The sequence below is a fragment of the Octodon degus genome, unplaced genomic scaffold, assembly GCF_000260255.1.
Source record: "Octodon degus isolate 3935 unplaced genomic scaffold, OctDeg1.0 scaffold00051, whole genome shotgun sequence".
Taxonomy (NCBI): domain Eukaryota; kingdom Metazoa; phylum Chordata; class Mammalia; order Rodentia; family Octodontidae; genus Octodon; species Octodon degus.
In genome coordinates, this window is record NW_004524627.1 from 3574223 (window position 1) to 3585539 (window position 11317).

At 37.1% G+C, this 11317-nt stretch overlaps 1 pseudogene; it reads right to left on the reverse strand.

The window, feature by feature from the left end:
• Positions 1-2008: 2008 nt before the first annotated feature.
• On the reverse strand, positions 2009-2446 carry LOC101584799 (annotated as a pseudogene).
• Between the last annotated feature and the right edge of the window lie 8871 nt (positions 2447-11317).

Consider the following 11317-nt stretch of genomic DNA (forward strand, 5'->3'; position numbering starts at 1 on the left):
TTATTCAACAAGGGTGCAGCAAGCAAAGCCACACTGATTCTGATAGCTTCTCTCAACAACTCATAAGATCACCATAAGTCACCACGGAGAAATCCCTATGGGTGTCATTTCACATTGAATGTTCACTTTGCAGCAGTGTGACAAGCAAATGAGATTCTATCGGAATCCCAGTAGAATTCAATAAGACCAAATTGGACACCTTGCCCATCCTAGGACAGATGGTGCTATTATAGGAAAGATTTCTCTGGGCTGGAGTTAGAGGTCAGTAGTAAAGTACTTGCCCAGCTTTCAGGAGACCCTGGGTTAGATCCCATAGCAGTAAAAGAAAAAGAAAAAGCTTTCTAACAACTCGTCAAGAATTCAACTCTGAAGGTCTTTCTAACCCTAAAAGGCAAATCATATACAGAGAAACAGCTGAAATATGTGCATATATGAAGCTGCTCCAAGCCAATAGAGACTTTTGTAGGACTTAAGTAAAGTTCCAGTACAGTTTCACAATGCAAGAGAATTGAATTTCAAATCTCATTTTTGACCTTTGCCAAAAGCTTATGATTTTTCTTTCATTTGATTTCAACTTGTTAATATTTCTCAGAAGAAAACAGCACATGATTTTCTAATGCAAGGATTTATCACTTAGTGAACCACTTGTATGTAGTGACCTTTAAAATAATCCAGTTTAAAACAGTTATTTGCCATATTTTAAAACAGTGGCATTTGCTTATTATAAACACTTGAATATCCTTGACCAAGGGGTGAGGAAGAAAAGAAAGGGTACATTAAGCCTTAGAGAATGGATTCATTTATAGTTGTTGGCTCAGTATGCTTCTTTTTAGTGATCAGAATAGTGGATGATTTTATAAATTACAATGGAGGATGAATTTCAAAAGTTCTGTTAATTCTCTGTTCATGACAATCAAAACATGTTGGTAAAACATGTACCAACACAAGTAAAATGGACCTCACTGTGAAATTATTCATATCACCTTATCATCCTAAATATCTTCATTCTTTTATTCCTAAGATTTTGTACCTCTATAAGTTGATTGGCCTTTTTTTTTTTTTTTTTTTCCAGTCACAGGCATTCAGTCCATCCTTCTGGTTTCTATCTGCATGTGCAATGCACCATTCTGGGGTGTATTTACATAAACACATGCCTGCAAAGCATCAAGAAGGATCTCGTTTTTCAGGCTTTGTTATCAAGATCAATAGATCCCTGAGTTTATTCTTTGTATAATTTACCCTCTACATTGTCTAAAAAATTCCATGTAAAACAGCCCATCAGCACATTACTCAGAGGAGGAAGTTAGAAAGATACAGACAATAGTAAGAGTCCTGATAAGAAAGGAAAGGTCTTTCCAAATGAAGAGGTGCTAAATTCTTTGTTTCCAGATTGGCTGAAACTAAAAAAAAAAAAAAAAAAAAAAAAAAAAAAAAAAAAAAAAAGACCATAACCACTGTGCTATGTTTTCTCACCTCAGAGAAAACACATATATTAGTATGGATGAAGGGTAGTTTCCAACTTGAAAGAGTTGGAATTATTCTAAAAGTATTCTAAAATTTGGTGTTCATAAGAGCAGATGTAAAGTAGATATGTCTCCTATGAAGATTTTTCTATTTTTCTTTACTTAGAACCCCCGAGAACAAAAAGTAAAAGCAATGATTATTTATTGAAAAATGAAGCACTCCTGATTAACTAACATTAAAGAAAGATAACGCATCAACTTCTTTAATTTTAGAGGTGAAGAAGCTGAGAAAGGAACTTCTCTATTGTTATTTCTCATTAATGGAATGGCCACTAAACACCTGAACCTAACATTAATCTACAAACACTTATTTTTTTGCACCAGCAGCCAGGATTTCTTTCTGTTCCAGAAGGTCTGTAAGATGTTCACTCACTCAGATCCCTCTCCCCATTTTAGGTGTTATGGACCAACGCAATGCTCTGCCAAGTTTCACTATCTCCCCAGCTTTCAAAGTAAATGCATTTGTTTGTTGTTGTTGTTTTTGAAATTTTTAATGATAGAAACAAAAAACACCTAAAACCGGAGCTTCTGGATGAACCACTTGTTCTTGCCTGTCTTGTATCTCTCCTCAAACTTGACTTTCGCCTCCCGCCCAGCCTTGCGCTTGAGGGCTGGGTCTCTGAAGACGTCCTTGCTGACCACCGTCTTGTCCAGGGGGATGTCCACAGAATACCTTGTGGGCACGAGGTGGTTGTAGTTATACACCTTCACAAAGGACTTGGTCTTCTACCTATTGGCGATTTTCTTCTTGCCCATGGCGGCTGTCACTTTGCGGGGATAGCAGTCAATCCCGGCCACCAGGGCATGGCTGTAGGGGCGGTCGGAGGTGCCGTCGTCGATGTTCTTCACGATGACGGCTTTGCATCCAAATAGCGTCCAGCAAGGACCAACACAACTTTCCCTGGTTTCATGAACTTGCCCATTGCGCTAGAACGAGCTGGAGTTACAGCACAACAGTACATGCACTTGTTGATCTCCTGTTTTATAATTCTATATTTTTCATAAACCAAACTACAGAGAGAAAATGAGGTCAAATCTGTTCCTGAAGGCCAAGATTTGTCATATTAATCTTCTTCTGTTTCTAGCATAGATATCTAATTTGGATTTTAATGTCACGTATTGATTTATACAAATTTTTTTAATATCACAATTGCTGTTTCAAGTTCCCATTTGTCATTATCTCATTGTCAGAAAATCTACAATCTGCCCCATGGATGGGGTGGGTCAAAGTTCCCTATTTCTTCTTTGGGGAACAAATTCTTTGGACCTCATCCTGGGAGAACTTCACTTAACTCTTATCAAATACCTCCTCACAATACTTAATAATGTCTTCCAAGTCATTATACTACAGAGAGAGAAAGAAAAAATAACACATACCACTTGATAAGCAGTAAACATATAGAATTAGAGACTCCATCTACTGAATGGACTTAAATGGTAGAAGTGCTTTGGTAGAAAATATGAAATATTAGTATAACCAAGGAGAAAGAAAAGAAGTGTAAAAGGAAAAAAAGAACTTTTTACATATTTAATTTGTATTATTTTTCTTTTAGCTAAATTTATTTTTCTTTTTTCTAGATATTTTTCCTTGACATACCATGAAGACACTCCATGTATAAACATGTAAATTCAGACATAAGAGATTTGGTTAAGTAAATTACAGTAAATCGCATTATATTGAACTGTTTTCCAAAGATTAGCAAGTAACACAAAGTAAAGGGACTACAGTAATGAAACAATTATTATATGAAGAACAAATCCATATTTTAAATTATGATTCAGTTTTTCCACAATTACATAGGAGAAAATATATCTTTTAGTCTCTAATTATAAAATGAAGCATTGTTTTATAATGCTTCATTTTCACATAACTAAAGATAAAAACAGCAGATTAAAGCCAGTGACCATGAAAAACTGTTGCTTAGAGTGAGATTTGACTTTATCTTACTTAGAAGATAACACATCTAATAGCTTTTAACTACTTCATGAATACCAACAGAAGATACAAATGCTGGGGCTGGAGACCAAGGACTTCAGTACTCACAGTACAATAACCAATAGGAGCATTATAACCATCTTATCTGCTCTCCTTACCTGCTAGTCACATGGATGTAATACTGAATGACACAGGTGAATGTGATGTAAACAGAAAATTTGCACTGACGTTGAAGAAAACTGTTCTTAGGTATTCACTACTGGTAGGGAAAGCAATAGGCAACCATGTTCTTTGTATGGAAGGAGAAGCTACCTTACTTCTCAAGGCTACCAAGCTGTACAAATAATCCAAGAAATAACTCAGGTAAGAGAAAGTGCAGTGATTCTTAACCCTGACACACTCAGCCAGACATTTATGAGAACAAGGTGGACTGTCTACAAACAAGCACACAACTGTAACACTGATCTTGGCACCTATATTTTTTTAATAAAAGTTCCTCAAGAGTTGTTAAGTGGTTTTACAATATCAAATATATTAAAGAGATTTTGTAAGTTGAGGACACAGTGACTGTATAATAGGGTATGTGTAGGTTTTATTTTTTCCTTATTTTCCAATGATAACTTTGGAAATCAAGATAACAAGTTTACAACTCCAAGACCTACCCATTCACATCCAGAAGTCTGCTTCACACCATGGGCAGCTGCCAAGCCAATCAAGTTGGCAATTAAGTTTAACCATTGCATTCAGCTTGCCAGCTTGACACCAAAATACATCACTTTAACCATACTTAATACACAAAGATTTAATAAGCATATAATTACATCTAACATGACACAAATGTCCTGCACACAACAAAATGCACTGATGTCTTACACAGAGTCTCAAAAGTTTAAGTCAAAGTCTGCTACAAAATTAAAGGCAAACTCTTAGCTGTAAACCCCGGAAAATTCAAAAATCACGTTATTTATTGCTAACATACGATGGTACATGGTAAACATTTGCATTCTGAAAGAGAGGAATAGAAAAGAATGTTGTCAAGACAAGACTGAAACCCAACAGGGCAAATATTAAGTCCTATAACTTCTAGTCTAGTATCCAGATCACAAGGCAGTGAGATGTGAGTTCCAGAGAACTTGGGAAACACAACTTCTGTCCCTTTCTGGTTGCAGCCTATATGGCCTCTGACTTGGGTGGGCTCCATTTGTTATTTACACCTTTCTTTGGAAATAGTTCTCATTCCTATGTATCTCCATTTTCCAGGGGTCTCCACTGTATCTTTATCTTAATTCTCACAGTTTCATACACTTTCCTTTTAGGGGTACATTGCCTGAACTTTCAAACTTTCTTTAAAAACTAGCCAAAAGCTTGCCTGACCCATAACTCTTGCATCCTGCTGGTCTAAACAACCAGTATCATCTGGACAATGGTAAGGTCTGCCACCAATGTAATCAGAAGTCTGGCTACATCACTTGCATCATCACTGTAGCAGCCTCTGAATGGCTGAATGATGAGCACAGTAAAAAGAATTTTAGGAAATCCTTCCTTACTCCATCACTAGAAGACCCTTCTTGAGCAGGTATCCCAGCTAGATCAACCCACGAACTTCCCACAGTCTCAGGCATGGGGCTATGTAGGTACAATTTTGCTACGGTATAAAATGCATAACTTGTAGAGCATTTTCCAGTGGATACCTCATTCCCAAATGAAATTGCATAAGCTGTCCTTTACGATCCACGTTTCTATCAGCATTCTGGTCTTCTGACCTCCAATCAAAATCACCTATCAGTTTCTGCTTACAGAATTTGAATAATTTTCTATCCTGCATCTTCAGAACCTTCCAAACACCTCTCACAAACGAGTTGCAAAGGCTTCTGAACCACATGTTCAGACACAGTCACTGTGATGACCCCACTTCTATGGTACCAACTTTCTATACGATTTAGCTTTCTGCTGCTGAGATTTATACCTAGAATTCACATTTTAAGGGGGAAAGGTTTATATTGGCTCACAATTTCACAAGATTTAGTCCATGGTTGGTTGGCTGCAACACAGAAATGTGACAGCAGAAGGACATGGTAGACTAAAGCTACTTAGTTCATGACAGCCAAGAAGCAGTGAAAGGACTAAAGGTGAAGGGAACAGGAGGCAGCCATAGACGTAGGGCTAAGTCTCTATGACTTACCTAGATGTACATACAAGTGTACTTTATCAATCCTCCAGATCAAGCCAATCAAGTTGACTGTTAAACTTAACAATCAACTCAAAGTCACACCTCTCATTACCTCATCCATAGATTAATCTATTGATGGTGTTAGAACCCCACAACTTAAACACCTTAGAAAAGTCACATCTTTGAATACATGAGCTTGTTTGGTGGATAATATTGATTCAAACTATAGCTGGTCTAAATATACCATGTATTTAAAAGAAGGTATACATTCAAATTGGGCAAAATGTAAGAACCAAGTATATGGAGCCTATAAAAAATACTTCAAATATAGGGCCAGTGAGATAGCTCAGCGGTCTAAAGCACCTTCTTAGGCATGTGTAGACAGGCACAGGGGACTGTGGTTCAATCCCAGGCACCACATGCCCTACCAGCACTGCCTCCTCCCCCCAAAAAAAACCTTCAAATAAAAAGAAAAATAGAGATTCATGTTCTTGATATTACAAAAGTAGCTATAGCTAATATTACACTTCATAGTGAAAGACAAACAGATTTCCCACTAAAAACAGAAATAGGAAAAAAGAATCCAATCTCATTATTCAAATTAAATATTATATAAGACTTCAGAGACACAAAATGCAGAAGAAAACAAGAATTAAAGAAATAAATTGATAAATTTGACTTTATTAAAATTAAATTTTTCCTCTCAAAAAATATTAAAGTATGAAAAAACAAGTCACAGAATAAAAAACAATTGCCATTCATTTATCTGATAAGGGACTTATATCAATGATATAGTTTTCAAAACCCTCAACATTTAATAGTAAAATATTAACACAACTTTAAAATAGGCAGTATATTCTGATTAGATACTTTAGGAATTCATGCAGGTAAAAAGATACTCAATATCATTGCCCACTAGGGAAATGAAAATTACTATGGAACTAAACACATTAGAATAATTAAAATTAAAAAAAACTAAGCATATTGCTAGCTAAATGTAGATTTTTTTTCTAGAATTGGGGTTTGAACCCAGAGTCTTCACCCTGAAGTTATTCCCAGGCCTTTGGTTAGTTCTTTTTGAGAAAGATCTCAGTAAGTCAGTAAGTAGCCAGGGCTGGACTTGAACTTATGATTTTCCTGCCTCAACCTTCCAAATTGCTTGGATTAAAGGCATTGACCATCACATCAATGGAAAATTGGAAATTTTTTTCAGAAGGAAATCTCTCATATGATGTAGTCATTCATTTCTAGATAACTAGATAACTAGAAATGAATGACTAGCCAAGAGAAATAAAAGCATAATCATATAAAATCTTGTACACAATGCTCATTCCAGTCCTATAATAAGTGAAAGTTGGAAGAAAGCCAAGTGTCCATCAGCTAAGGGAAGGTGAGCGAGCTAGGGTATGTGGTGTTGAAAGTTCACATAGTTCAACATATGAACTAAAATAATCATGAGTTAATTACACTGAGAGAAAATTTTTACTTTGTGTTCAGTATTAATGTTTAAATAGCCAAAAGTGTAAATAATTAAAAGACTTTGTTTAAATATTTATTTTTCCTTAACCCTGAATTTTTTCAAAAACTTAATGTCAAAAATAATAAATCATATCAAGCTAAAAATTGAATCTAAGGGTCAGTCAAATAGCTCAGCAGAATACAGTACCTACAAGCAGGTGCAGGAGTATGGGGTTCAATCCAGGGGCCTGCCATGCTGGCCCTGCCCCTGGGACATGCTGAGATGGCAGTTGAGACTGGGCATTGTGGTGCGCACCTGTAAACCCAGCTCTTGGGAGGCTGTAAATAGGTGGGTCACTATGAGTCTGATCTAGTAGTGAGACCCTGAGCACCCAGGTAAAAAAAAAAATTGAACATAACAAGATATGCTGGTATACTACTATAATCCCAGCACTCAGGAAGCTCAGGCAGAAGGATTACTGCAAGTGTGAGGCCAACCTGAGCTACAAAATGAGTTTGAGGCCAGCCTGAATTACACCATCTCAGAAAGAAAAAGCAAAAAGGATCTAATGTTTAATCAAATACTCCTAATTTAAATATTTGGCTCTTTTTAAGTCTTTTTTATCCATTTTAACTTGTATTAACCTGCTTTCATGTCTTGTTACTGTCTTTTGGATCCCAAAGAGATTCTTTTCAAAAGGCTCTTGGGATGGGCTGGGGAGATAGTTCCATGGTCTACGTGCCTACCTGGCAAGCACAAGGGCCCAGGTTTGATCCCCAGTAGCCCATGCTGTGCTAGCCCTAGAACCAGGTGCTCTGTGGCAGCCACCAAATCCGGGTGTGGTGTCACACACCTGTAATCCCAGCACTGGGGAGGCTGAGACAGGATAATCACTATGTTTCTGAGCTTTTATTAAAATAAAATAAAATAAAATAAAATAAAATAAAATAAAATAAAATACATTCTATTTGTTTATTTGGTAACAAGACCCTGTAGGAAATAAATGAATAAAACATTGAAAAAATAATAAAAATAAAAGGTTTTTGGTGACCTAAACAAAATAACAAAAAAGACCCACAGAAAAGGTAGCAAGGACTTTCATTTACTGAAAGTAGAAAGGAAATACGCTCTGCAGTATGAGTATGGGCCATGAAGACTCACAGTGGCCAGGAGGAGCAATGGCAAGGTTTGGTGTATGGAATTCCTAGAGTGCTTTCCTCTCACCCAAACAAGTCATTGTGACAGTGGTCCTACTAGAAACTTATTTGGCCTGATGCCAGATATAAACTGTTTTATCAAAATCTGCTTGATTTTGCACCAGATGTAAATCAAGAATTAAAAATGGCACTTTTCCAATTGGCCCAGCTGGTTTTACATACTGGGACTGGGAATTACATAATTACTCCAGATTCTGTGTTCTACACATGTGCCCTGATTCTCCATGACCTATGACCTCTTCGTGGATGTTTACCCTGTTTGCTTTAGCCCTAATCTACCTCAGTCTCACCACATAAGCTTTCTTCCCCATTCTCTGTCCCTTCCCATTTCACAAACTTTTCATTTCTATTCTTTCAGCTGTTACCGTTCATATCATCCTCATTTTTTTGCTATATTGCTTTATCTCTCAGCATTTTATTCATTGCTGCTGTCTCTGTTTATCCTTTCTACCAGAAAATTATTAATTAAGCTCTGTGAGGTTGGGTTATTTTTCATCTTTCAACCTAAAAAAAGCATAAAAACCTAAACCTAGAAGCTATAAAATATTTATTTCAATAGAATGGAAGAAAGAAACAGAAACAGGTAGTGAACCACAGCCTACAGAGGAGAATATTGTTTAGAAGGTGGATAGGCAGGTAGGTGGGGAAGAATGAAGGGAGGGAGGAAGGAGAGGAGGATGGGCAACGTAAGAGAGCATTTAATGAAGACAAGTATGGCTGTTATTGTTAAAGTCTGACTGCTGAGACACATCTTATTAATTACATGAGCTTTCCTCTTTAGAACCCCCCTTTCCAGGCGCTGGGGTAAAATTCTATAGAAGTTACTAAGTCATCCTGTATTTATTCTTTGAAATACCTTACTCATCTCATCTTGCAGCAACTTAAAACAGGGTTTGGCATTCAGGTTGATTTATTTTTCTGAGTCATTTCTGCAACAATCCGGGTTGTGGTTTTTCTTGCTTTCCTTGTTACTGAAGGGTGAGGCATATATTTCATTTAGGGTACCTCTTCAAAAGCCTTCACTCACACACAAAGTGTGAGTCACTCAATAGTTCTTTGCATATTTTTTAAAATAGATTCCAAAAGCTCTTTTTCTAAGTGGAACAAGCCATCTGGGATTAAAGAGACTTTGGACCTCAGGGTAGAAGACACTTTCAATCTAAAAATCATATGTAATGAAACTAAACTAAAAGTTAATAGTAATCTCATAGACAAAAAGTCCACATTCTGCAATCCACAGACCCTCCCTATTGGAAAGCATCATGTCAGAGCAGAGGGCAATGATCAGGAGAGCATAGTGTATGAACTGATAAGCCAACCTGTCTCCTCCTTAACCCGTGATGTTTTGCCTGCCCTGCATGGAAATTCTCTGACAATAACATCATTATCAGAACTGACTACAGAAGCAGGCATGAGACTCAAGAAAAACTCTCACTGCATAAAATGTGCTTCTCAGAAATTAACTCCCTGCAACTCAGAAGCAGGAGAATTTTGTTAGCAACTTACAGTATTTATCTGTGAAATCAAACGTAAAGTATCTGTCAGCACCGCTATCAGCAGGTGACAGTTCCAGGTAGTTCGCCAGTAAAGCATTAAGTCTACAGATTACAGAGCTGTCAGATTTTATTGGTGTTTTTATATTCAGATGCAATTATTATTTTCAGCTAAAAAGAAAAAGTAGCTTACTGGGTTTTGAAGGGAAGGTGATAGACTAGCAGAAGTGTGAAACACAGAAGAGCTTAAAAAATGTAGTTGAAGTATGCCTGATATCAGTCTATTACTATTTAGAATCAGTCAAAAAATACATATTTATATTCCCTGGAGCTTACGATATTGACCTCAGAAGCACAATATATTTTTGCATTTTTAGTTCAACATGAATTTGAGGTATTCTTGAAAAGATCTTTCACAGTTGTTTATTGAAACTCCTGGAAATTGAATCCAGAGCCTTTGCACTGGACCCAATCCTTTTCTTTTCTTTTCTTTTTTGATACATGATCTTGCTAACTTGCTAAATTGCCCAGGTTGGGCTCAAGCTTTCAATCCTCCTGCCTTGGCCTCCCAAAATACTAGGATGCCAGGCATGTACTGCCGTGCCCAGCTTCTTTCTCTATTTTTTAACAATCAAACATAATTGACATTTCTTGCTCACCTTAACACTAGAGATGTTACACTGCAAGCTACTGAGAAGCACTGATAAAAGAAAGGAAAGAAGGATCTAGCTAATAGAGAATTTTGCTAGTTCTGACCCTAGAGTCCAGAGGTAACCCAATGGACACATCAGAATTGCAATCCCAGAAATGCAATCTTATGCTTGGTCAAGTGAAAATACGTTCCATAAAATTGAGTAAGCAAGCTTGTTAAATTACAATACCATGGGAACTGTACTTTCTTGTGATAGCCAGTTTCTATGAAACAGTAAGTTTTTTAAACATTTAAGTATGGCTTTTGGCCCCACTTAAGTGAAGTAATGAAAATCCCTGTATGTCCCTACAACATGCTAACATTTTTACGAAACTGACAGTTCAAAATACTGAAGAGTTTTGGAGTTGTCGTCTCACTTCCCTCTTAGCTTCTGTTGTTTATTGTAAGTCTGGTTTTCCTTTGTTTTTTCTATTTTTTTTTTAATTTGATGCATTTGGCACAAGTTCTCACTACACACCTTGGACTTGCAGTGAGCTTTTGTTTTCAGCCTCCCCAGTGCTGGGATTACACCATGCGCCAACACACCCAGTCTCAGTGGCTGGCTCAGCATGTCCAGGGGTGGGGCCAGTGCAGCATGGGGTACTAGGGATTGAACCCCAGTCCTGTACTTGCCTAAGCAAGCGCTTCATCCACTGAGCTATCTGACTGGCCCATAAGATTTGTAAAAGAATGAAGCAGTTCTCAGAAGGAAACTCATAGCTGTGAACTCACACATTAGGAAAACAGAACGGGAACAAATAAATACCCAAATGCTGCACCATCAACAACTAGAAAAGGAAGAGCAAACTAAACCCAGAGCCCAAAGAC